The 27,820-nt window shown below is 43.1% G+C and overlaps 1 protein-coding gene across 1 annotated transcript in view; it reads right to left on the reverse strand.

The window, feature by feature from the left end:
• LOC124556105 (feline leukemia virus subgroup C receptor-related protein 2-like) overlaps positions 1 to 27,820 on the reverse strand; it is a 158,148-nt gene that overhangs the window by 122,414 nt on the left and 7,914 nt on the right. The gene's annotated exons all lie outside the window — the stretch shown is intronic.

Here is a 27,820-nt window from a genome sequence, read left to right on the forward strand (position 1 = left end):
AGTACACGTCCACCCTTCAGGGACTGTTGTAAGGGGCCGAAAACGTGATAATCGCGAGGGGAGAGATCAGGGTGCCAGGGCTGGTGTTTGAGTGTCTCCCACTCCAGGTGGCGTAACTTCTGCGTTGCGACATTTGCGATATGGGGACGTGCATTATCATGAAGCAACAGCACCCCTTGACGCACCATTCCACAAGAGTGGTTTTCGACAGACATGCTGCCCCATACACATTCTTTATTTTCTGATACATGTCTAATAGTATTTATTCTTCGGCAGCCAAGAAGAGAATAAAAGCACGTTGGTCTTGTTGTTTGGACGCAAGTGGTAATAACGTCGCCCTACTTCACGTTTCTGCATTTGCTGCACGCACTTCGGAATAGAGAGCCACACGGTTCTAAGACGAAACGTTCACAATAGCAGCAATGGAGGTGATCAGGAACGTCACCTAAAGTTGTTTGTAGAATCATCAAAAACCAGTTTGGGTTTGGAGATATTGTCGAGAGCTGTGGTGCATGCACTGTGGCGCAATGGTTATCGCTGAGGGATGGCATGCTGCGGGTCACCACTTAACACCGGACCACCAGTAACAATTTGTTATTTAATATTTATTGTTTCTGGAAGGTTCTTGAAATTTTTTATGTTCATAATGTCTGTATATTCTGGTATATTCAATGTCTGTATAAATACCACTACTCTGTAATATTCGATGTTTGTATAAATAGCTGCAGTCTCTATCCAGGGGATCAGTTCCGTTCTGGCTGTAGGTTCATGTTCGTAATAAACGTGCTTTTGATGTTAAGTGTTGTGCTTCATTGACGACTCTGCTTTCTGGTTTAGACTAGGGTGTTTACAATATGACATTGTTTCGTGGAGGCGCGGGTACTTCGAAACATCTACATCTCACTGCTCCAATTATGAAGCGTAAAAGCCGTCGCCTATTCGGACAGGAACCTAAATACAAACAGTACATCGTTCGCAAGGTCCGAATATTCAGGAGATCAACGGATCCCAAGCCAACAATATGTCAGCTGCACATCAGAAATTCTTCAGTATTCGAGAGATACTGGTCAGAACCCGACAAATGGCTGAAACAATTCGACCGAGATGCCAAATACAACAGGTGGAATGACATGATGTGTTTGGAAGAAACGTACTTTCACTTGGATGGAGCAGCCCAGCAGTGGTTCGAGGACAAAGAGGAGACGATCAATAGCTGGGATAAATTCCGAACTGAAGAAAACACGTGGCGACTACTAACGTCAGATCCACTTAGCAGAAGAACAACTGAAGAACACGGCCCAACATCGTGGGAAAACGACAGACTCTTATCTGTAGAATGTTTTGGCCCTATGCCACATCGTGAATTCGAATATGAGAGAAGCCGAGAAAATCACACATTGATGAAAGGATCTGCAAAGACATGTATCAAGCTCTTCTGGTAAAGGATGTCACCAAAAGCCGAGGAATTCATCAAGTGGTGTCAGCGCATCGAGGAAATGCAACAAACAGAATCGGACGCAAGACGTATGACAGAGTCCCGAACGTTGTCCCTACTGCAGTTGTGGAAGACCACCACAACCTCATCTCTCTCATGTGTCACACAGAGAAGAGATACAACATTTTATGGCGGCCAGAACTGTGGGACCGAGTAAGAAAGAAACAGCTGCAGTAATGTCGACCCAATGCGACAGGAAGTAATTGAGAATGTTGAACATGAGGTGAATCGATCTTTGGCACTAGCGTCTGCCACCAGCCAAACGTGTAAGGAAGAAAGGGTTCCCCAAACTTATGCCGAGCCATCGAACGACAACTCAGCACCCTACCAATGCAGGTACAATTAACTGCTATGCAAAGTTTAACACTCAACAGAAGAACAGACATTTGGAAGATGGAGGACAACACTCCGGTGTGTTTCCACTGTGGACTCCCAGGACACGTTGACGTTACAGCAGAGAAAGAAGGCGAATTTTCGGCGACTACTACGCTGCAAGGCGTCGGTCATCACAAAAGTTCTATCATGCCGGTCAACTGGCCGAGATCGCTCCGTCGCGCAGTAGCTATTCCCCGTCACCGTACAGAAGTATAAGCCACTCACCTAGCCGCCGACTCCAGGAAAACTAAGCGACGCGACCATCTACGGAAGTGAGATCGCTGGAGATGCAAATCACCCACGGACGACAATCACAAATACATCAGGAATTTCATTCACGTCATCATCGACGGCCAACTGTGAGGTGTGGATGGTAGGAGATGGGGTACTGGCGGAAGTAAAGCTGTGATGATAGGTAGTGAGTCGTGCTTGGGTAGCTCGGTTAATGGTCTGGCTTTAGCGTGTGAGCTAGTGTTGGTTTACATTGCGGCTTAGGAAGTCCTACGTAGGCGACGTCCATGGCGCTGCCTATCCTCTGCTACAACTAGCGTCGTTTGAATTCAAACGTGTTTGAATCTCGTCGCTGCAGTACGAGCGACAGTGAGAGCGACAGCTACGACTCTCCTCGGCAAAGCAGAGGCGGCTATGAAATACTTATCATCCGATTTTAAGTAAACTATTTGGTGAAAAAACTTGATTCTTCTGCAGCCTACATCTTGATATCTTTGCTCAATAAAGGTCTGAATTTATTTTCGTTATTCGCCATAGTTACTGTGCCGCACGAAATTTTTAAGAGATTGCAGAGGTAAAATGACATTTTGCAGACTTTATGTATAGTTCGTTTTTAGGCCACACATTTTTGCCTATGAAATGTAGCCAGTATTTCTAAAGTGTATTTAAAGTTGCGAGCGGACTGATATCTCTTTTCACTCTTGAGATATTGGTTGTTATATTCGCGGACGGGTATCAAGTGCTCGTAAAAATCGTCGTGTCTCATAAACGGTTCAAGATATCGAAACGACGTTTTTTGGAAATTACAGCACGCAGAAAGGACTGTTTTATCGTATGATTAACACTCGATACGTTTTTGTCAAACGTGTGAACAGAGCGAAAACAAGACTCCCTATAAATTAACAGAATGAGGTTTTGTCCGAATTTTCATAGCCAAACAAAGAGAGAATAACAGGCAAAAAGGCTATAAAAGCGACCAGCATGAGGTCTAGTTTTTCATGAAAATATTTAATTGCTTGAAAGTAATCAGGTAATTAAGAAAAACTTAATTACTTAGCTGAAGAAAATTTGAAATATTGCTGTAAGCTATGTAAATGAAGCGTCAAAAAGTTCATCTCTTCAAGGCCTAGCTATTTTGTACATAAAAAGATACACTGGTGTGATATTTAAATGTCAAAAATGCTTCCTTCGAATCAAGTACTAAAGTTAGAATTTTCCAGAACAGAAGACGTTAGGAAGGCAAATGAGGTCTCAATAAGAATACAACTGAGAAACATTCGACGTGTCTTTGAAAGATGCTCGAAATCTTGAACAGAAAATGTGGTGGATCAAATGTTTCTCTAATATTTTTTATTTCAAACTTTAAGACAAATCATTTCACAAAACGTCTGACTATCTTTTCAAAAATTTTGTATGCTTTACTTATGGACTATTTAGATTAACTGAAACGATTGGCTTTCATATTGACTGTTGATTAATTATGCTCGCAGCAATTAAATATCATTAAATTTCGTGGTTGTTCATTGTATTGTATTAGTAATTTAATGTGTGATGTACTGGGATAGGTGTATATATACTTTAAGTTCAAGTACTTTGGCAAGAACTTAAAAATATACTTAGTGGTGCACTGTTAGCAGTATACATAAAACTTCGTATACAGAATTGTAGCTGACTCAGTTAAAATGTAAAAGATAGCAGGGATCAAACCCACGTCATTCAATCAAACGTGCTGGACACCCAAGTACGCTACCGCTTTTCTTTAACTTGGTTTATTCACACCAACACTATTACAGAGTTTGTCCACTTTAAAAATGTTACAACTCATACCATTAAAGTAAAAGTCCTTCGAGACTGGCCAACAGCAGACTGAACTACAATTTTAAAGACCTACATGAAATTCATGATTCATTCCAGTGTTTCATTGTAAGATCGTAATCGCTGCAGGAGATGTACAGCTTCAAGCTTCTTCTTACGAAGGACAGTATTCGATCAGGTGGGTATCGTATCCTCGTGAAGTGTAGCCGCAGCCGTCTACGCTCGCCTTCGCTGCATGAGAAATCCCAGCTCAGTGACTGCTTCAAGTTGATCTCTAGGAGGGAAGTTTCTTGGTTTTCCGTTTCGTGTCACGTATGTATCCACACTCTGGTTTCCCGAGTTTGGGTTTCTCTGTTTATCTTCTCTGAACTCTCAGCGTCACGCTCTGAAAGATCCTTTCTCCCAGCTTCGATGCATCAAAATATGAGGAGGGCATCAGAGTCATGTAGTGGGTTTCCTCTTTTAATATCCAAATGAATGTTGCGCATCAATGCTATTCACAACAAATAAACGAAAAGGAAAGTAAGGAAGTTGCTTCTCTGTGGTGGTAGCTTCTCACCATTTGAAAATGAAATTTACTTCGCAGCAGTATGTAATCGTCAGTTTCAAATAAAGAAAATAAAAGCAATGAAAACAAATTCTCCAACAAATTACATAACATTTCTTTTTTGACTATTTACAGTTTTCTTGACTGGTGTGTGCACATGTGGCTTTGTCGCGCTTGCGCTTCTCAACTATGAGTAAGTTGCTTTTCCGAACATGAAGTAATAATATGTGGAATGACTCTCAGTTTTGAGGTAAAGTGCAAATAAGAAAGTTTTGGAACAACTGTTTATACGTAAGTTTTTTTAAAATTATGATGTTGTTCCTGAATATACAACATGAATGCTTTGAGGTCTGCATGTTGTTGCGTGACAGTGTAATACACTCACTGCCCGAGGAACCAAGTGTAACCATCGTTCTTCGCGGCATGAAACATGTGCCAGTCCGGGTGTAACACATCGTCCACAGTGATCGCATTCTCTGTCGTCCTGTTAATAATCGATAGCTTTTTCCTCGTCCAGTTCCATATCACGATGTTCTCTGTACAAACGAAGGTGTGTGCCAGTATGTCTATAAGGTGACAATGGTCACAGTATGGCGTAGGGCGTAGTTTAATTTTATGCATCTTTTCACCTGTGGTGATCTTTTTATTTACAATGTCATAACATACAGCAGCTACGATCGACGTAAGAATGGGGTTGGTGATGTTCGCCCATACACGTTTCCATGTTTTATCCGGGTGTTTGTCTTCGATCGGATTTCGTTGCTGTCTCTCAGTCAGTTCAAAGTAAATTGTAGAGGTACTAAAATGTTAAGGCGACTGGTGCAGGTAGCTGATTTCCTTGAAGTACACGCGGACGTATCCCAGCTGTTGGTTGATGTGCCCAACGTTGATTGATGGCCTCACATCCTGAGGTATTAAAGAGGTGAAGAGACTCTTGGGTATCCCAGTCTGGTTGCTGCTGATTATTTTGGATGTTCTACTTATGAAGACTGCAAGATACTGAGTACGTGCATCCTTTATGGCTAACCCGCACGCATAGCGAGTCAGTGTTATCGTGTGAACTAGAGTTTTGAAGACACTTCCTCTCCAAACGAACGAGTATATGGCAACAAGAAGCTTGTGAGCAATGTCGGTGGGTATCGGTAACACGGCGGCGATGTGACAGATTCTACTAAGAACATACACATTCATAAAGTGCACTCTTTGGAAGCGGTTGAGGGATCTAGTCTTGTGTTCTTGGCGTGCTGCTCTGACTGCGTTCAGTATAAGTTGCCAAATCGTCTTAGCCATCTCGCGCGGGTCCACTAGCAGATTCATTTCTAGTTGCTTAGTCTTGTCAATACGTTGCAACCAAGTCGACACCATGCGTTCATCGAGTAGTTCGAGAGGAAGAGTTTTAGGTTTATGTTCATTTATCATCACACCCGAGAACTGTGCATAGACTCTGGTCATGCGGCGTACCTATCCAATATCATCCTTCGTATTTACAATGGCGCTAATGTCATCGGCGTATGCATGGCAAACTGTTTTGACAGCAAACACCTTTAGGCCTGGTAGTTGCACACGCAGATTAAACAGTAGCGGTTCAGTTGCGATGCAAACAACGACATCGATAGATGACAGCCTTGGCGAACAGTTTGTCTGAATGGCACACGACGGGTGAGCTGACCGCTAACCTTTACTCTAGACGTTGTTCCAATAGTGCTTTTTTGTAAAAGCTAAAGGAACTGATTATTAAATCCCATTCTGTGCATAATGTTTGTGGCTAATTCTATCAAAGGCCTTGTCGAAATCTAAAACCATCATCCGAAGTTTACAACTACAGATCCAAGTTAAATGTAAGACGTCTCTGTATGCACATAAAACATTCGTCTTGGATCGACCTGTACCGACGCTCGTCTGGTATGGGCCAATATCTTTCGTGAGACTGGGTTTCAGCCTATGATTTAGTAAACAAGTAAATATTTTAAAATCGGCTTTGAACAACGTAATTTGCCGAAAATCGCGCAAAGAGCTGCTGCGCGCTTTTTTGGGAATCAACACTACCAAGACTTCGGTAAATTCTGTTGGAAAGGTGTCACCTTGAAGCAATTCATTATAAATAGTTTAATTCGTCGCCAATAAGGTTCCAGAAGCGCGTATAAAATTCCACGTGGAGACCGTGTAATCCTGCGGCTTTGTTACGAGGTGAACCTCTTATTAAAACTTTTAGTTCTTCATTCGTGATTTTGACATAAGGTCAGTATTGTCTTCAGCGTTAACTGTCATTACAGTGGGAGAGAGAAGATCTTCTTCCATTGATGAGTCTATTTCCGGTTTTGCATAAAGGTTCGTGCAGTATGTTGCAACAAATTTTTGATGTATGTCTGTGTACTATACTCATGACCTCGTTCGTTTTGAACATTCTGGTGTAGCTTCTGATTTCCACGTTTAGCTTCTCTGATAATATGGAATAGAGAGAGATTTTCCTGCCTAATATCAGTCTCAGTCCGCGCCCTCACTTTAGGACCGTCCAACGACCGCCGCACCAAATTTGTAATTTTTGCTTTAATACGAGTACGTTTGATCCTGAGATGTTGGCTGATGATCTGTGCGGGGTCACTATATAACTCGCGCAAGCATGAGAAGTAAAATTCTAATGTGCACTTCCTCCAATATACCTTTTCCCGGACATATTGGAACATACATTTCTTCATTTGTGGCTTTTCGAACTCAGTCCACCAAACTACACGCCGTGAATATCTCGCTTGAGCGCGTATACACTTTTCGCAAGTGTATCTGATGGATTGTTGCAAATCGACATAGTTGTTTGTTTATTATAGGTGACTGTTATATGGTAAGCACAGTGATCATAAACATGTACAGGTCACATCTGAAAATGAATAACATCGTGCAGGAAACCTTTTGGAGCGTTTATTCTGTTTAGTCGATCAGCTAAGGTATTACACACATACGTGTATGCCTGAGCCCGTGGGCAAAGATGGGTGTGAATTTTTGTATTTAGTCAGTCATTCTTCCGCATTTATCGGCTGTTAAAAGTTCTTGATCCTGCAAAAAACATTCATCTTTCATTTATTGATGAGATAGTCGAGTGCTCCTCTGCTCATTCACATGCATTCGATGAATTTATCTGGTGATCTTCGTAGTTGATGATATAAATTATGAAATTCTCCTTGAAGATAGCTCCCTTTGTAAATTTCATATAGAGCATTCCTTTTCGATTTATTTACCTAAATAAAACTAATTTTCCAGCCTTACTCTCGAGCTACAGTATTCCACAGCATAGGGGCGCCGTTTTATAGAAAGAGGTGGTCGGTTCTAAGTATCCATCTTGTAGCAGGAGGTGGTCGCTCGCATGCAGGACACCCAGGTTTTTCGCCCAATGCTGCTGCTTCCTGCTGGCGTGTCACGTATCCACACCTCGGTCGCTGTCGGCCGCTTCTGGCGCTTGCGTAGGACACGGCCTTAGTCTGCCCGCGGGCTTCGTGCCCTGAGATCATGGTAAATAAGTTCAGAAAATCGACATCACATTTCAACTTTTTTCCGAAATATGCACGACCGAAAGCCTTACTTGTGCAATATTTCCTCCTTGAGGAGGTGAGGATCCAGGCATCGGAAATTCTGGTTATCCGTCTCTCGATTCTCGTAAACCGTTTACCTTAAAATGATCAATGATGCTGAGTGCCAGCGCGTTTTAAACGTGATCAAACAGAGACTCCGTTTCCGTCTTGCTCGCAGTAATGTGGGCGTTCTCAAAGTCGAACATGCGGGATTATGCATTAGAACTATTCGCGTGTTCGAACTGCCATTCGAGGCACCTGCAGAGGACGTCAAGCGGCTTGCCGGCCATACGGCGCTATACATGATCACAAGGCAGAACGCTGGGCCCACTTCCGCACATATCCTGTTCTTAACGCAGTGCGTCAGAGCGCCGTTGATCTGCGCAGGCATTTTCTGTCTTATCTTAGCAACAGTGGATATCTGGTCGTAATCGCGGACGACGGACACTGGTGATGCTTCCGATCACATAAGCGACGACGCTTAAGTCGCCGCAGGCCGCCCGGCGGTCCTTGGAATCACATGAATGGGTAGTGTTCCGATCGTTCATGAGCCAGTTGCGGACAAAGTGACGGACGATATGAGTTCAGCCAGGTTCTCAGTTCCGATGGTTGTTCCGGCTGCGCGCGTGGCCGACGCTGATGTCGAACGTGACTCCTTGGTGAACTCTATGGTTGTCGCGATAGCGGCATTTCTACCTGACCGACGCGACTCCCTCCCGTCTTCGGACACGGAAGGGCGATTGGGTAAACAACGCTACCCTAAAAGATGCAAAAGGAGGCGCCGCACGATGTCGGAACGGGATTCTTCTCCCTTTCCAGATGATCATACTACCAGTTGATCACACCAATGTTTCAGCGTGTGAGTCCGTGGACGACGGCGTCTTCAGTGCATCTGTGGAATGGCTTTTGTATCGACTGAACCTGGAGGGACCTGCCTCTTAAGTCCTTACCGGAGAAGGAACGATACCAGGTTGGTTGGTTGGTTGGTTGGTTTGGGGAAGGAGACCAGACAGCGAGGTCATCGGTCTCATCGGATTAGGGAAGGACGGGGAAGGAAGTCGGCCGTGCCCTTTGAAAGGAACCATCCCGGCATTTGCCTGGAGCGATTTAGGGAAATCACGGAAAACCTAAATCAGGATGGCCGGACGCGGGATTGAACCGTCGTCCTCCCGAATGCGAGTCCAGTGTCTAATCACTGCGCCACCTCGCTCGGTAACGATACCAGGTGCTCTGGGGGTGTCGGCAGACGTTGAACTTACGGACACCACGCCGACGAAGTCACTGCTGGCGTGGAGCAAAGATTTTGAAGAAACAGCAGATCCCGTCCAGGAGTCTCCGCCGTTAGCTTCACAGCACCGATCTGTGTAGCCCCCACCCCGATAGGGTGCAGCTTCACGCATACCATACCGCGACACTGAACGTCAACAGCGTCCACGCGCCGTACTCTTAAAAGAAATGGTGTGGGCTTCCGAACTAGACATTGCAGTGTCACAGGAGTTTACAGTAGGACAGTAGGTGCATTTAGCAGCGCTATCACGGATAGCAGGATGCGACTACTATGCTTCTCATGGCGAACACCTTGGCCATGGAGTGTGGCTGTGTATGTACCCGAAGGCGTCTTGATTGACATCATGTATCTCTCTTCTGCCAGGATATGGCGTTTACGCTTCACTCAACGCGTGTTATTAATGTCTACGTGCCTTCTTATGCGGGGCGTCGGCGTGGAAGGACGGGATTTTGTGCCGAGATGATTGCCCCACTGCGCCCGGCTATCCTGGTAATTCGCTGTGCTCCGTTTCTAATAACTTCGTTGTCGACGGAACGTTAAACACTAATCTCTTCCTCCTCCTCGACATGAACATCTTCTCTTGGAAGAGATCTTTAATTGCGTATTCGGCCGGAAAGATCAATACCCGAATTTTACAACACGCCGGGAACTGGGTCTCAGTGTTCGCGATCTAGCGCTGGAGGATACCTGGGAGGTATGGCGCACAGAAGACGTGGGATTCACCTTTCACACGAGCCATTGCGCAAGTTGGTTGGATTGCATTTATGTCTCCTATGCACTGGTGGATGCGGTGCTCGATGTAGAGCGCTGGCCTCTGGTGTTCTCTGACCACTGCATGTGTATGTGTACACTGCTCCCTCCTTTCCTGGAGGTTTGGAGGAGTCGGGCTCCATGCAAACTCAACACTCAGCATCTGCAGAATCCTGATTGTTGCCAACGTGTCGCCGAGAAGTGGACAAGGTGTGAAAGGCTTCTTTGATCATACGCATCAGTAGTGGGCTGGTGTCTGGTATGTGCTAAACTGACACTCCATCGCACATTCCTTACTTACAGCACGGAGGTGGCCGCTTGGCACAGGCACACTGCGAACTTCTACTTCAGTGCCTCCGCGACCTTGATGGCCAGCCACCATCCCCGGAAGTGCAAACTGAACCCACTATGATTAAGGTGAAGCTACTAGCGATTACGCCAACGGCCTTGTCGCAATGGTAACACCGGTTCCCATCATATCACCGAAATTAAACGCTGTCGGGTTGGGCTAGCACTTGGATGGGTGACCGTCCGGCCTGCCGAGCGCTGTTGGCAAGCGGGGTGCACTGAGCCCTTGTGAGGCAAACTGAGGAGCTACTTAACTGCGAAGTAGCGGCTCCGGTCTCGTAAACTGACATACGGCCTGGAGAGCGGTGTGCTGACCATATGCCCCTCCATATCCGCATCCGGTGACGCCTGTGGGCTGAGGATGACACGGCGGCCGGTCGGTCCCGTTGGGCCTTCCAAGGCCTGTTCGGACGGAGTTTAGTTTAGTTTAGTTTTTCTAGTGATTAACCCGGAAACTGCAGGGAGCTATACTGCGTGCACCCAGACGTGATGCGATGTCGCGGGAGAATCCCTCCATGTATCATATTGTGCACGACCGTAGATACTGCAGACAAGACTTAGTCACTGAACTCGTCGATCACCGTGCGCAGCGGGTCACCTGGCAAGCTAACATAGACAGATTTGTCAAACATTATCGCCGAGTCAAACGTGCCGTTGGTTGGGCAGTCCTGGACTATGATCCAATCGCCGTGGACGTTCCATGCGCCATCACGGTTGAGGAGGCGGTGATGTTAGTGGAACCTTTCATCTCCAAGGAGGTCACTACCGCTATCTGCAAGGGTGCATTGCACATCGACTTACTACGTTTGTAACGTAGCAAGTTATTGCAGGCAGCCGTTTGGTACGGTGGCTGCAGGATGGCTAGGTTTTTTTGTCGCTTTGCTCACAGCGCAGCTGACGCTGCCTGCCGTGAGAACTGCATAGCGGAACAGTCAATACGAAGACTCATACCCTCTACGAATCTAAATATTCCATATTAGTTATTATCAGATTTTGTTCAAATTTGGTACACAGCCTTTTGTTATTAATGGAATGATGCTGTCAAAATTTCAGATTTTTTTATTATAGTTCCGGAGATAGAGAAAATTACCTAAAAGTCCTAAGACCGACGCTTGTTTTTTGAAACTATGTTAGGAACAAATACAGATTGACTTGCATTATCAACTGAAGCTACTATAAAGTTACCAGTGCATAAAAATCAATTAATTAGAATTTTCTTTTTTAACCCTTTAGTCACTGTGCATTACATAATGCAAAAAATCGGTCAAAATTGTTATTTGATTATATTTTGTTGTGTGAGTGGGTAAGAATGATTGAGAGAGTGTATGGGACATACGTTAAAACTTAAAATGTCATTTTTCATAAACCCTTGTACAAATAGACCATGAGAAAGTTATGGTGCAACCATGATTCAGATGACGTATGGCGGTGTCAGCTTGCTTTTGCATAAAAGTAGCCAGAATGAAAGTTAGAGGCGAAATAAGTTTATTTATCAATTTGTAGAATAATTCGTACTTCGCTTATTTTGATTAAACACTATACTAGAAACTGAAGTTTTAATGACGTTAATTACTATCAGAGTATTGATTGGATAAGGCAAGTTTTGGCGCGAGAATGATCTGAAAGGAAAATTCTGATTGGCCATTTAGATCAACAGCCAATCAGAACTAAGCTGTTCCCGCGCGAATACAGTGGAGTGGGCAGTGAGTAGAGTAGTTCGAGAGAGTCGTTTGCTAGCCGGATAACACCATGTTACATAGCTCCGCAAAAATACTCTGGAAAATGAAGAAATAGTGAGTTAATTGCGGTTCGAATACCTCGTGCCTGAAGCGACTGGAGTTACGAACATTTTAATGAAAGTTTGGTGTTTCTAAATGAAATGGTTTGAGAGATATAAGCGTGTGAACTTTCTGGTCGTCGTAAAAATTCCGCGTGGCATATTTTGTGCTCTGTACGGAATACTTTGGCGAGCACTTCTTTCGGAGGAGACCACTGAAACGACCGAATGTTTAACTCGCGAATAGTTGTGGGTCGGTATCTGGTAGAACGTGAAAATTAGTCAGGTCGGACTTGCAAAAATTCTGGCTGCTTTTCGAGTGAAATTATGTTGTACAGACAGTGAACTTTGAATGAGTATCACCGTAGTAAATACGGACGTGATAGTCATTTCATGTGTTTCCATATGAATAAAAAGTAGATCCAATCTAATTTTAAACGCTTTCTGCAAGTAGACTGCATCCTCCGAACGCCCGATTTTTTAAAAATGAACTTTCAGGAACTGACTTTCAACTCAAGTTACGCGGCCTCTGTGTGGTTGGCATTAGGTAGTGGTTTCATCAACGTTGCTCTACACTGCGTAGCACGTATCTGCTCTTACAGAGTGAAGGCACGTCGGAAAGAAGTATATCGAGGTAGGATGACTTACGATAAGTGAAAGAGAGAAGGCAGACGACCGACCCCGCCCCGCCGCTCGTTCTGAATTTTATCGTACGTTATGTGGTCTCATGTCTACACGATGGACGGACATGTATAAAGAACTGATCCCGTCTGCAACTGCGATTCCGCATGCTTTTGTCGACGGCATTATTCTTCTCGTTCATAAAGCGATACCTGGAATCACGACGGCTCATTACCGACCAATCACCTTATTAAATACTGGTTACAAGATTTCTTTTGGCGGCTCGTTGCAGATCGCTCTTACCGCCGCGTGTTGTCTCCGCTGAGCAAACGACGTCGGGTGGCACAGTGAACGTCTAGACAACCACTGGACACTATCGCGACGTGATTGCGCTGGTAGAGGAGCGCAGACTTCGTGCGGCGATCGTAGCCGTAGATTCTGACAGTGCGTTTGACAGGGTGCGCCATGTATTTCTATATTCTGTTCTAGAGCGGATGGGCTACTCTGCCAGCACCCCCACTCTGCCCGACTCATCAGCGTCCTTCGGCGGCTGTTTAGCAGCGCGCATTCGTTGGTCCAGGTCAACAGGCGTGTGGCGGGTCCGACACCGATTCAGCGATCATCCCGCCAAGACTGCCACCCTTTCCATGTAATTTTATGCGGTGGCACTGGAGCCGCTCATAGGCCTGATGACGACGCAGTTGTCTGGACTCTCCTTACACAGTTACACCTTCCGAGGTCGAGCATAAGCAGATGACCTCATGCTGTTGATTCGTTCTCGGGACGATGTCGCACGGATCCTCGACACCATTTCGGCTTATGGGAGGGCGGCTGGAAGTTGATGAATGTTCGCCAATCCACGATGCTGTCTATTAGTCGCGTGCTAACACCGGAAGACCACGTGTGCCTGCCTCTGTCCAACATCTCCGCTATCTTGGGATCATATTTACGTCGTCAGTGCGCCGTATAGCGGCTGTCAACTTTCATCAAGCTTTGAGAATTATCCGTGTGAGGATCAGTCACTACTCCTTACGCTACCTCGATCCTTTGCAGTGAGTTGCCCATCTGAATGCCTATGTGGCATCCAGAATGATTCATATTGCGCAGGTTTTACCGATGCCGATTACGACAGGTCGCAGTATTCAAACGGCATTCGGATATTTTCTGACAACTGAGTCCATCTTCAAAGTCCGCTGTGATACGATCACTCGCTCCCCGCGTGCAGGACGGTTTGGTTTTACTTGCGTACGCTATTATTTGGTGGCACTTTACGTGGTCAAGATGTACAAACAATGGCACAATGTCGAGACCTCCATTACGTACCGTTTACTTGCGGTCCTTGTGCCAGTGTCCTCCCCGTTGGTTCCGGTCTGTAGCATCATGCTCGCGTTTACACACATCGCAGGGTTCGTTTTGGAACTCAGTTATGTTCACGACGAACTTCACACGAACGCACTGGCGGCGGGCAAAGGATTTCTGCATCATTTTCCTGCTAGCGTCATCTGTAACGTCGTAGATCGCAAGTCCCCACTGTTGCGGTGGATTGTGATTTGGTGGCACTTTCATCACAGTTTTTTTCCGACGCATATCAGATCTACTTGGTATTATGCGACCAGTGGGAAGCATCCAATTAATCAGCGGCTCCATGCCATTGGACTGGTGGAATCTCCCCTCTACTTCGTCTGTCGCAGTGTCACCGATGATCACCACCGCTTCAACTGTTGCGGATGCTGGTTGCTGGGGCGACAACTGGTCGTGTGCTTTCTGCGAGTGCCGCCACATGTTACTGATCCAGAGTCCTTTCCTTACCCAGCGGTGGAATGTTTTCCTGCCACAAAGTGCTGTACCTTGTAATCTCCGCCCTCCTTCCTAATTCCAGTTTTTGTCATCAATAAGCAAAGTCTTTTATGAAAAATTCGACAGGACCGATGAATACAATAAACTTTCTACTTTACTTAGCTTTTCGTGTAGAGTTAGCTCCAGTTCTTCTTGTCTAGGTGTCTGATTCTTGAAGCTGAAATTCTCGCATTTCAGGTCCTCATGGTTGAACTGAGCTAAATAAATTTGAAGATTGTTGTTGCAGAATTTTCTGTTGTTACGTTAATATATTTTGTCACATTTTAATATATCATACAGTCTTTCGAATTTTCACATTAACAAGGCCGAAATTACATTGTTCACCCAAAATACGAAAATGCGTCCGATCTCTCAAGAAGTATTCTTCCTACCACTTCACTCTGCAGTTAAAACCATATTCCAAACGGTTTACAATTTTTCTTGACAAATGCATTTCTGTTAATTTCGATTATTATTTCATTAATGAATCCAGAAATAAACACAGTAAACAGTACTAGATCGCGTAGTTAATAATAGAAACTGTAAGTGTGCCAAATAATTCGTAATATCAAATGTTTATAGAAATGTAATTTTAACTGTACATTCAGAGCTAGTACTTATCGATTGTAACATCGAAAATAAAGTAATTCGTTATCATATTTTAGCTTGAAATATAACATATTGTGTATAAAATTATATCAAAGTTTTCAGAAAAACAGCTGTACAAAATTCGAAAAATAATACTGGTATCGATACCTACTGTTGAGGAAAAGTAATGCCATAGGAGGATGTCCCGTTACAACCTTGGCATATCCATATGGAGGTGTCCATCACTCGCGCCTCGCTTGTTGACAGTACTTGCAGACTGCACATTCGGAGATTGTGCGCTGTTCCCGTTATCACGTATTTTTTGCCAGTTATCTCAACAGCGTTTTTACCACACCCCCACTACGTTGGCATGTTCCCTGCGGGCACGCGCCTGCCCGATTCGGAACGAAACATGACACGTCTACCCCTGGATTCGGTCCACCTGCCATACTTTATCGCCTTGCCGGGTTTTCGGGTTCCAAATTTGTGACCCAGTTTTAATTTGTGTTCCAATGTATACAATTGCAAAAAAAAGAAAAAGAGAAAAGAACCGTGTGAGAGTGCAGCTCAGCGATGGAAAGGGGGGAGGTGGGGGGGTGTATCGTGGCCAGGCCTCTGCTCAACTGGTCTCCTCCAGCCTTTAGCTAACTGTGACTCTAAAAGGAAATCAAAAAAGAAAGACAGATGTTTCATTTGTTTCACAGCACCGAGAAACTGAAGAAGCCTCTCAGATAATTTAAGAAAAAAAAGTCGCTCCTGCCCGTGAAAGGAAAATGATATGAGTTCGAGTATCGGTCCGGTACACAGTTTTAATCTTCTAGAAAATTTCATATCAAGATACTCTCCTCTGAAGAGTGTAAATTTCCCTACGACCGTCTTTGTGGAAGCTCAACAGGAAATTTAACATCAAAAATAGGTTCAAAATTAGTTGTCAACTACCAGTTTGCATCTACGTACACACACTGCTTATCACTGCAAAGAGCACAACACAATGTGTTTTTCATTATTTCACATACTTAGTTTTCTTCTCATTCCATTCACGTGTGGAGCGCTGGGGGACTGACAGCCTGAAGTCTCTGAGCACACTGCAATTAGTCTAAGCTCCACAATAGAGAGTACATTATATTTTTATAGTAAATTGCTCAATGTCAGAACTATTAAAGGATTATCACAGTCATTTAATTGGATAATTACATCAACTTTTTCAACAAATATCTTTGACATGTTTTAAAATTCAGTGTATTTTTGGGGCACGTATGTGAAAAGATTTCAATCACACTAGCTCATACAAAACTCTACACACTAGAGGTAAAGATACCACAAAAAGTACTTCGTGTATTCTAATGCAGATGTACATAATCTTTAGATGTTGTTGTGGTCTTCAGTCCTGAGACTGGTTTGATGCAGCTCTGCATGCTACTCTATCCTGTGCAACCTACATCCTTCTGAATATGCTTAGTGTATTCATCTCTTGGTCTCCCTCTACGATTTTTACCCTCCACGCTGCCCTCCAGTACTAAATAGGTGATCCCTTGATGCCTCAGAACATGTCCTACCAACCAATCCCTCCCTCTAGTCAAGTTGTGCCACAAATTCCTCTTCTCTCCAGTTCTGTTCAGTACCTCCTCATTAGGTACGTGATCTACCCATTCAATCTTCAGCATTCTTTTGTAGCACCACGTTTCGAAAGCTTCTATTCTCTTCTTGTCTAAACTATTTATCGTCCATGTTTCACTTCCATACATGGCTACACTCCATACAAATACTTTCAGAAACGACTTCCTGACTCTTAAATCTATAGTCGATGTTAACAAACTTCTCTTCATCAGAAACGCTTTCCTTGCCATTGCCAGTCTACATTTTATATCCTCTCTACTTCGACCATCATCAGTCATTTTGTTCCCCACATCGTAAAACTCATCTGCTTTAAGTGTCTCATTTCGTAGCCTAATTCCGTGCACCTTCTGATTTAATTCGACACTGTCCATTCCGTTCAACGGCTCTTCCGGGTCCTTTGCTGTCTCTGACAGAATTACAATGTCATCGGCAAACCTCAAAGTTTTTATTTCTTCTCGATGGATTTGAATTCCTACTCCAAATTTTTCTTCTGTTTCCTTTACTGCTTGCTCAATATATAGATTGAATAACATCAGGGATATGATACAACCCTGTCTCACTCCCTTTCCAGCCACTGCTTCCCTTTCATGCACCTCGACTCTTACAACTGCCATCTGGTTTCTGCACAAATTGTAAATATCATTTCGTTCCATGTATTTGACCCCTGCCACAGTTAGAATTTGAAAGAGAGTATTCCAGTCAACATTGTCAAAGTTTTTCTCTAAGTCTACAACTGCTAGAAACGTAGGTTTGCCTTTCTTTCTTCCTATCTTCTACGATAAGTCGTAGGGTCAGTATTGCCTCACGTGTTCTAACATTTCTACGGAATCCAAACTGATCTTCCCCGAGGTCGGCTTCTACCAGTTTTTCCATTCGTCTGTAAAAAAATCGTGTTAGTATTATGCAGCCATGACTTATTAAACTGATTCGGTAATTTTCACACCTAGCAGCACCTGCTTTCATTGGGATTGGAATTACTATATTCTTCTTGAAGTCTGAGGGTATTTCGCGTGTCTCATACATCTTGCTCACCAGATGTTAGAGTTTTGTCATGGCTGGCTCTCCCAAGGCTATCAGTAGTTCTAATGGAATGTTGTCTACACCTGGGGCCTTGTTTCTACTTAGATCTCTCAGTGCTCTGTAAAGCTCCTCACGCAGTATCATATCTCCCATTTCATCTTCATCTACATCCTCTTCCATCTCTATGACATTGCCCTCAAGTACATCGCCCTTGTATAGACATCTATATACTCCTTCCATCTTTCTGCTTTCCCTTCTTTGCTTAGAACTGGTGTTCCATGTGAGCTCTTGATATTCATACAAGTGTTTCTCTTTTCTCCAAACGTCTCTTTAATTTTCCTGTAGGCAGTATCTATCTTACACCTAGTGAGATAAGCCTCTACATCCTTACGTTTATTCTCCAACAATCCCTGCTTAGCCGTTTTGCAGTTCCTGTCGACCTCAGTTTTGAGATAATTCTATTCCTTTTTGCCTGATTCATTTACTACATTTTTATATTTTCTCCTTTCATCAATTAAATTCACTATCTTTTCTGTTACCCAAGGATTTCAACTAGCCCTCTTCTTTTTTCCTACTTTATCCTCCGCTGCCTTCACTATTTCTTCTCTCAAAGCTACCCATTCTAATTCTACTGTATTTCTTTCCCTCGTTCTTGTCAATCGTTCCCTAATGCTCTCTCTGAAACTCTCCACGGCCTCTGGTTCTTTCAGTTTATCCAGGTCCCATATCCTTAAATTCCTACCTTTTTGTAGTTTTTTTCACTTTAGTCTACAGTGCATAACCAATAAATTGTGGTCAGGCTCGACATCGGCCCCTGGAAATGTCTTACAATTTAAAACCTGTATCCTAAATCTCTGTCTTATCAGTATGTAATCTATCTGAAGCCTTCCAGTGTCTCCAGGCCTCTTCCACGTATAAAATCCTTCTTTCATGATTCTTAAACCTAGTGTTAGCTGTGATTAAGTTACGCTCTGCGCAAAATTCTACCAGGCGGCTTCCTCTTTCATTTCTTACCCCCATTCCATATTCACCTACTACTTTTTCCTCCCATTTCTTTTACTATTATCAAATTCTAGTCCCCAATGACTATTACATTTTCGTCTCCCTTCACTATGTGAATAATTTGTTTTATCTCATCATACATTTCTTCGATCTCTTCGTCATGGGGGAGCTAGTTGGCATATATACTTGTACTATTGTGGTAGGCATGGGCTTCGTGTCTATCTTGGCTACAGTAATGCGTTCGCTAAGCTGTTCGTAGCAGCTTACCCGCGCTCCTATTTTTTTTATTCATTATTAAACCTACTCCTGCATTATCCCTATTTGATTTTGTATTTATAGCCCTGTATTCACCTGACCCGAAGTCTTGTTCCTCCTGCCATGGAACTTCACTAATTCCCACTATATCTAATTTAATCTATCCATTTCCTTACCAGCACAGCAAGGCCGTTTTGGTTGACGTTGCAAAGCCAGATCAGTCAATCATCCAGACTGTTGCCCCTGCAACTATTGAAAAGGTTGCTGCCCCTCTTCAGGAACCACACGTTTGTCTGGTCCCCCAACAGATACCCCTCCGTTGTCGTTGCACCTACGGTACGGCTGTCTGTATCGCTGAGGCACGCAAGCCTCCCCACCAACGGGAAGGTCTACGGTTCATGAGGAGGGGGGGGGGGAATTTATAAATATTTCGTGCAAATTGGTTAAACTACCATGTATTAGTCTCCCACCATTGTGAAAGTGATGCCATTGACATCTAGCGGTGAATGGCACAACTCCTTGGCATTGCAGTTGCTCGTGCAGTGCTTGGTACCAATGTTACGTGGATGAGGGTACTCCATACCAGTGTTATGTGGCCGAGAGCGCTTTGTACCACTGTTGCATGGCAGACGGTACTTTGTACCATGTTGCGTGGTAGTGGGTGCTCCGTCACGATGTTGCATGTCATACTACACTCAAGGAAAGGAAAATCGGAATACCAAGAGGCAGTTGTGCGACTCAAACGATAGTTAATAGGTGTGTTCCTACATCTGAAATTTCGCGCCAGTCTTATAAGAGTGGCGCCAGTAGTGCCACAATGAGGATGCAAATCAGGTTTGCTTTAAATACATGCTGTAACGGTCGTGAGCGTTAGTTAGCTTTGAGATTGGAAAGGGGAGTTGGCGTTAGTCAAGAATGCCGTTATTAGCACCTCATTGAGTCTGCATGGGATCATGTAATAGGGCTATGAGAAGCTGGAAGTTCCTTCTACGATACTGCGGAAAGACTCGGCAGGAATGTAGCCACTGTGCATTATTGCTGGCAGCGACGGTCACTGGAAGGTGGCAAGAAGAGTAGCCTCCGGACGGCCACGTGATACTACCGAGAGGGAGGGCCATTGTGTTCGGCGTATGGCTCTGTCACATTGTACTGCATCTGCAGCAGCCATTTGAGCAGCAGTTGCACCACAATGACGCAAGGAACTGTTACAAATCGGTTACTTCAAGAACAGCTCCGAGACAGACGCCCTGTAGCGTTCATTCCAATGACCCCAAACCACCGCCATTTGCGACTTCAGTGTGGTTTCTAGCAAGAGCTCGTTGGAGCACATGGTGGAGGTCTGTTGTGTTTTTTGTTGAAAGCTGAAAGCTATTTAGAAGAAGGCCAGTTGAGGGCCTGCACCAATGTGTCTGCGTGCTAGACGCACTGCACCTATTCTTGGAGTTACGGTCTGGGCTGAGATTTCATATAACAGCAGGACAACTCTCGTAGTTATCTCACGCACCCTGATTACAAATTTGTCCGTCAGTCTGGTCATTCGACCTGTTGTGCTGTGATTCATGAACAGCATTCCAGAGGGCCTTTCTCAACAGGATAATGCTCTCCCACATACCACTGCTGTAATCCAGCATGTTGTACAGAGTGTCTACATGTTCCCTTGACCTTTCGATCATTAGATCTGCCTCCCACGCTGTACTGCTGCGTAATCGCATTGTCGATGGCCAGAGCAAGGGCGCCCGCTCATACCCGGGGACAAGGGGAGGGCTAGGGTGCCAAATCCGCCTCTCCCCCCCCCCCCCCCCCAAGCTCACAGGGAAAGGAAAAAACAAAAAACATAGGCAGCTAGGTGTTTTTTCTTTCAAGAAAATGATTTTGAAAACGGTGTTACGCAGGTTTTTAACTGCGTCAGAACTGGAACTTTTTTGTGGCTCTTACAACTCGCCATTCGTCTTCCAGAATATTAAAAATACTCCATACCCCAGCTCTTGCCCACCTCCTGTTGTGGTGCTAAAAGTTTGTCGAACCTTCATCAAAGTGGTGTGGCCATTCTCCAACGACAGAGAGACTTCGTCCCCGCCGTAGACCTCAATGGTTCACAACCCCACAACAGGCAACAGCAGTCCACTCACCCACCCGCCGCCCAAACGAATCGTTGCGTACATCCAGGCCATAGAGGGTGCAACGTCATACTGACAAGTTATTTGTAATTTTTACTCGATTTTGTAATCACAGCAGTAGTATCACATAACCTCTCAATCCGTGAAGCTTCATTTCACTTCCTCCTCCATTTATGGGTGATTCACTCATTTTTGCTTAAAAATATTTAACTATTTCGTCTAGTTAAAAAGGACTCCAAATTTTACTGTTGCGTAACGTTGTAATAAAATTAGAATTTCTTGAGAACCTAAAAGTTACTTTATTCTGACGGTATTTTCCAATAAACAGTCAATATAAATGATTAATTTATGTTTAGCGATTCATTGTTTGCAAAGCGTGTCAAGTGTACGTACATTTACGTGTACATGTGTTTATGGGACATCTATGCGAAAAAAGTAGGGCTGAAGATTAATTTCCTTGATGTTTCTTTGCTCAGAACGATACAGAATATTTTCGTAACTGTTAATGTGAAGAGTGATTTACTGGTTAATTCGCGTTTCGCAGTGAAGTACATAATCAATATTCCACATAACAGTTGGTTCAATAGCTTTCTCATCAAATAGTTAATGTAGACAGTTCATTAGTCACTGAAATTTGGGGTTCAGTTATTGCAGTTGCCTTACTCACTAAAAAGTATGTTCGAATTGCACAATCAACCGTAATTTTACCTTGCTACAACTTGTATTTACAGCTTTGTGTGACCTAATGGAATTTATTTATCATCCTCTTTGTTTTGGCGCTAACTATAGCGTGTTTCGGGGGAGAAAATATACCTTTGCGTTCAGTTACCTAATCTAAGTACTAGTAACATGATCACTATCAAAATTTAGTAAAATAACAGCTCAGACAACTTGTATAGTGTAATGTGTGACGTATGTTGAAAGATACTGCAGTCAGACCTACCACTTTTCAGAGATGCCGTTAGTCCAGAATTTTTATTCACGGCGATATTGCCCATGAGCACAAAGTTGCTCTGATAAATGAATTCCTTGCAGGCACCTGCAGTATGGACTCATCGGCAAGATCTTCAGACCCGAATTGTGCACAGTAAGCCTAAGACACTACGTACAGTTATTTAGCCACCATCCTGCTAGATCTTGTACAGCTTAAGAATGAGTCTTTCACTCTACAGCGAAGTGTGCGCTCTTTGGAAACTTCTTGAGATATTGTGGCAGACTGGGAATCCAGTCCAGATCCTTGGTTTTCGCGGGCAATTTTCTTGAAGACTGACCTATTCAGACACGATATACGACCAGACTCACACCTTCCGTTCTGTCCGTACCTCTCTCCTATAATCCAATGTTCAAGGGAACTTTCCGCCAGTCGCCTCTGGAGTAGCACTCCTGGATGAAAGGATGGCGGCTATTTCCATTACGAAGCTTTCATTTTTCAGCGGAATGTGTGAAGTTGTGGATCTACTTGGCATCAGATTTTGGTGCCTGACCGGGAATCAAACACAGAACTTTGCCTTTCGCGAGCAATACTCTTACTTCGTGAGCTATCCAGACACAACCCACCACCTGCCGTCATAGCCGACTCTGTCACTACTTCCCTCTTAGTTTTTACACGTCAGGGAAGAGGAAAGGTCGAATGTCGTACCTGGGTTTCTCCGTCGGTAAGAACACAGCAGAAGTAAAGTCAGGTTCCAGGTTGGAACCTACAATATACTGAGAAATTGACTTATAAATGAGCTGGCCGCTGTGGCCGAGCGGTTCTAGGCGCTTCAGTCTGGAACCGCGCTACCGCTACTATCGCAGGTTCGAATCCTGCTTCAGGCATGGATGTGTGTGATGTCCTTAGGTTAGTTAGGATTAAGTAGCTCTAACTTCTAGGGGACTGGTGACCTCAGAGGTTAAGTCCCATAGTGCTCAGAGCCATTTGAACCATTTTCAACTTATAAATAAAGGAACAAGTAATAGCATATGCAGAGCCATCTGTGGTTTATCTAAAATAACTATGTAGCTAAGTGACGCTAGGACCCGCCAATGGGAACCATCAGTCGTCGCTACCAACATACAGGGTGATTCACGGAGATACGCAAATATTTTAATATGTTATTCTGCAAGTAAAACTACAGAAAAAAGCTCATATAAATATAGGTCCACAAATGGCAAGTTACGGAGTTACGGGTAATAAAAGATTTTGCCTGAAATTTAGCAACTTCGCTAATATGAAACCATGGCAAAACCGTACGAGGTTAAAATAAAGGACGATTTTCACTTATTTTGTTGTTGTTAGTCTCGTGAATCTAATAAAACATGTCCCAGACGTGTATATGCTGTAGTTTCCAGAACATCCAGAGGAGCAAAGATTGTTATTCAAGTACATTTGTTTACTTTCCATTAAGAATGTAGAAACGTTTATTGGCAACCATTAGTATGTTATTTCAGTCGTTTCCTAACCTTGAAACGAGTTAGTTTTCTGTATTGTTCAGTGAAAGGACATAATAACAAAAGTGTATTTAAGCAAAACGAAATTAAGAACAACCCTGTGAAACTGAAACGAGCAACAAAATCTGTTCATACACGTGCAGCTAAATGCAATGAACTCGGTGAAGACCTTTTGGAACATTTATTGTGAATGTATTGTGAAACTGTATGTACATTGTACAACTTCTCTAACAATGAGCTTTGTTTTTTCCGGTTTAACATGAATTCACATGTACTATGGTATTAATAAAAGCAGACTGGCATATTCATACAGCTACAGTTAGCGTTATTACCATCATTTTTCCAAATTTAAATTATCTACAACTTTTGCTAAAAACTTTGTGCAATTGCCTGGAACTTAAAAAATAAATTGGGCCAAGTAGCTAATAAATAAAAAAATTATGAAATTACGTCTTTACTTCTGTGGATGTTCTGGAAAACTACTGTAGATACAGGTCAGGGACACGTTTTATTATATTCACCAGATCAATAACAAAAAAAAAACAAAAAAAAAATGGAAGTCGTGCTTTACTTTAACCTCGTACAGTTTTTCGATGGCTTCGTATTAGCGGAGTTGCTAAATTTGAGGCAGACTCTTTTATTAGCCGTATCTCCGCAACTAAACATTTGCGGACCGGTGTTTATAAGAGCTTTTTTCTTTAGTTTTACTTGTAGAATAACATATTAAAATATTTGCGTATCTCCGTGAATCACCCTGTATTAACCCTTTCAGAACCATTGGTTATAATTGTATACATTAAATTTTACTGTCTCTTAGTTGGAACAAAAATATTTTTCCCCAGTGGGAACGTCATGTACACATTTGTGAATGTTCAGTCTTTTTGTGGCGTACAAGTGCTGCTGACTGTTGGGCTTCACTATAAAACATCAACGAGTCAGTGTAGCAGTGCGCATGACCGCCAGAATACACGGAAGTGGTTGGTTAGTTACATTCCACTGTATAAATAAATACTATTATTATTGTTATATTGTATGGTAATTATTGAAGCATCAGTTTGTTTATTACAACAGTGAATATTTCAAAATAGTTATTTTAACCCATGAAACAACCAAGTGTACAAAGCATTTTTTGAAAATGGGTTCATACTTTTATATAAATCAAGCACCAAAAATCATTAAAAAATCACCTAAGAGCATTATAGCATAAATAAAATTTTCCTTCCTCCAAACACAATTCATATCTGAAAGGGCTAATTTATCAGCTTCCAGAGATGACTTTCATATAATACGAGATTCAAAAGTAATTACAAAGTTCTACATATGTTAACATTGTAATTTTGTTTTATAAACTGTTTTTGCAATGAGAAAGATAAAGTTATTTAATGCGTGTTTGGTTTATAAAAGTGGGTTGGGAAAGCGTCCAGTGCACAATTTTACTAATGAATGTAGGTATCATCAGTAACTTCGAAAAAACATAGGAGTTCTGTGGTGTGTGACTGACCTAAAAAACAGAGGTTATACAATAAATAGATTTCCAACTTATCGTGAGTGTCCAACAAGTAACTAAATGCGAATCTGAAGTTATTGTTTGGTCAAAAAAAATGGTCATAATTTGATAAAAAAGACTCCGACAAAACAAAGTTGTCACTATAACCATTTTCCAAGGATTAACTGACTAAAGACCGTTTCCATTTTTGGAGATTCAGCGGTATGTGTGGTACATTAATTCATAAAAGAAAGAATCAAAAAATGTGAATTAAGTTGCAAAAGGTACTGGTTTTTTGTTACTTCTGTTTGTATATATAACTGTTTGTAATCTCCCTCTCTAGTGTTGGTCAAATGCAAAAGTAATAAATACTTATACTGAGGCTCAAAAGTCAATAGTTTACCAGTCATACATAAACTCAAGTTATTTTCAGCTTACCAGAATACTTTAAATCGTTCTAATTTAAACAGAGTGAAAGGAAGAAAAGCTGTGGTAAGGTAACTAAAGAAATGAAGGAGGAAGAGAGTTGGATGTACTTTGCTGCATCTACGGATGCTTTTAACACCCACTTCCAGTTACTGTGTGAAGAGTGTGCGAGTAAATGAGTATGCAGAGCCTATCAGTATATAAAGAACATGTGTAATGTCTGTGGTCAACTTCGAGTTTACGGATAATGCTGCTGATTAGCAATTATACTACAAAGGTTCCCATTAGATATTTTTACACAATTGTTATTACATACTAACTGTAAATCATGAGTAATTTAGTATCTAAATGAGCAGATTCTGAAGAGGGAAGTGTTTCCTTGTGTCAAACTCATATTTATGGTATGTGCTAAGACATTTCCTCGTATATGTGTAGATCATGGGTATACTCGCGGACTATGTTGTCATGTTTAGCGAGTGTGTTAGAATTTCGCTAACCAGCGGACACGTGAATGACATATGATAAAAGCCACTATGAAGCAGGGGTAGTTACACATTTGCTCATCATGTTATAGTACTTGAAAGGTGCATTGTGTTTTTAAAATTTCTATTTGAGCCGTAACTGGTCAGTGTTCACTCTATTAGTGCTACAAAACCCCGCAGTCTCAACATCAGATAGAATGTATAGGTCAATTACAGCCATTAGGACTTGTATTCCTAAAGTGGTCTTAAATTAAGCTAATAATAAATTTTGCTTACATTCTGAGTGTTTTCCATGCAGACAACCAAAATTCCAAACAAAATTACATTTAGGCAGATACTTAGCAACAGCTACTACTTCTTTATTTAGCTACTGCTATAGTCAGCCAAGCACAATTTTGTAAAGAAAAAGGAGGGGAGTTAGATATTGTGGTGTCACCGCCAGACACCACACTTGCTAGGTGGTAGCATTTAAATCGGCCGCGGTCCCTTAGTATACGTCGGACCCGCGTGTCGCCACTATCAGTGATTGCAGACCGAGCGCCGCCACACGGCAGGTCTAGAGAGTCTTCCTAGCACTCGCCCCAGTTGTACAGCCGACTTTGCTAGCGATGGTTCACTGACAAATTACGTTCTCATTTGCCGAGACGATAGTTAGCGTAGCCTTCAGCTACGTCATTTGCTACGACCTAGCAAGGCGCCATTATCATTTGCTATTTATCTTGTGATGCATGTACCGTCAGACCGATGTTCACCAATTATGGATTAAAGTTAAGTATTCCAGAAGCTACGTACTTTTTTTACTAGACTCAACTCCTTTAACTGTTCCAGACCTCACGCCAGCCTGCGTGAGCTTAAACGCGTGCCTTTCGGCTATCTCATAGTGGCTTGGCTGTCTTGCCAAGTCAAAACAGATATTAAAAGTCCTGTTGGTCACATAGTTTTAACCTGGCAGGAAGTTTCTCATATTCCAAGTTTCAAAAACATCTGCATAATTATATAAATACATCAAAGTGGATTTACATATGTGTGTGTGATGTGTGTGTGTGTGTGTGTGTGTGTGTGTGTGTGTTTGTGTGTGTGTTTTCCATGTCTCCTCCCAGACTGACGGAGCAGTTTCAACCAAATTTGGTAAACATACAACTTACATTCTGGGAAGAAGTGCAGTGGTTGGAAGAACAACCTACCTCCCATACGGGTTGGTGTGGGGAAAAATAGATTTACTAATAACTGACATCTAGGCTGCCCTATAAGACAGGCATGTTGTGCACATAGCATCGGAAAGTGTTCCAGGGACGCTATGTACCGATGGGCACAGCTGAGCAGAAAGAAGGGGAGAAGGAGATGGATAGTGAGAAGAGGGAGAACAAAGTGGATAGGGAAAGAGGGAGTAGGTGATAGACCAAGAGACGGGAGTAGGAGGGGATGGACAGAGAGAGAGGAAGAAGGAAGTGTGCAGAGAAAGGGGGAGGTGTAGGAACGAATTGGTAGACAGAGAGAGGTAGTGAGCAGATGGAAAAGGAAGAGGGAATAAATGGACAGAGAGAGCTTGGAGGAGGAGATGGACCGTGGGGGATTGGAAGAGGAGATGGGCAGAGAGCGAGAGGAGGAGGAGATGGAAAAGGAAGAGGGGGTATGAGGGGATGGGCAGAGAGATGAGGAGGCAGAGATGTACAGAGAGAAGGGGGGAGGAGATGTACAGAGAGAAGGGGAGGAGGAGATGTACAGAGAGAGGGGGAGGAGGATATGGATAGAGT

This window comes from Schistocerca americana, chromosome X (assembly GCF_021461395.2).
Source record: "Schistocerca americana isolate TAMUIC-IGC-003095 chromosome X, iqSchAmer2.1, whole genome shotgun sequence".
Classification (NCBI taxonomy): Eukaryota; Metazoa; Arthropoda; class Insecta; order Orthoptera; family Acrididae; genus Schistocerca; species Schistocerca americana.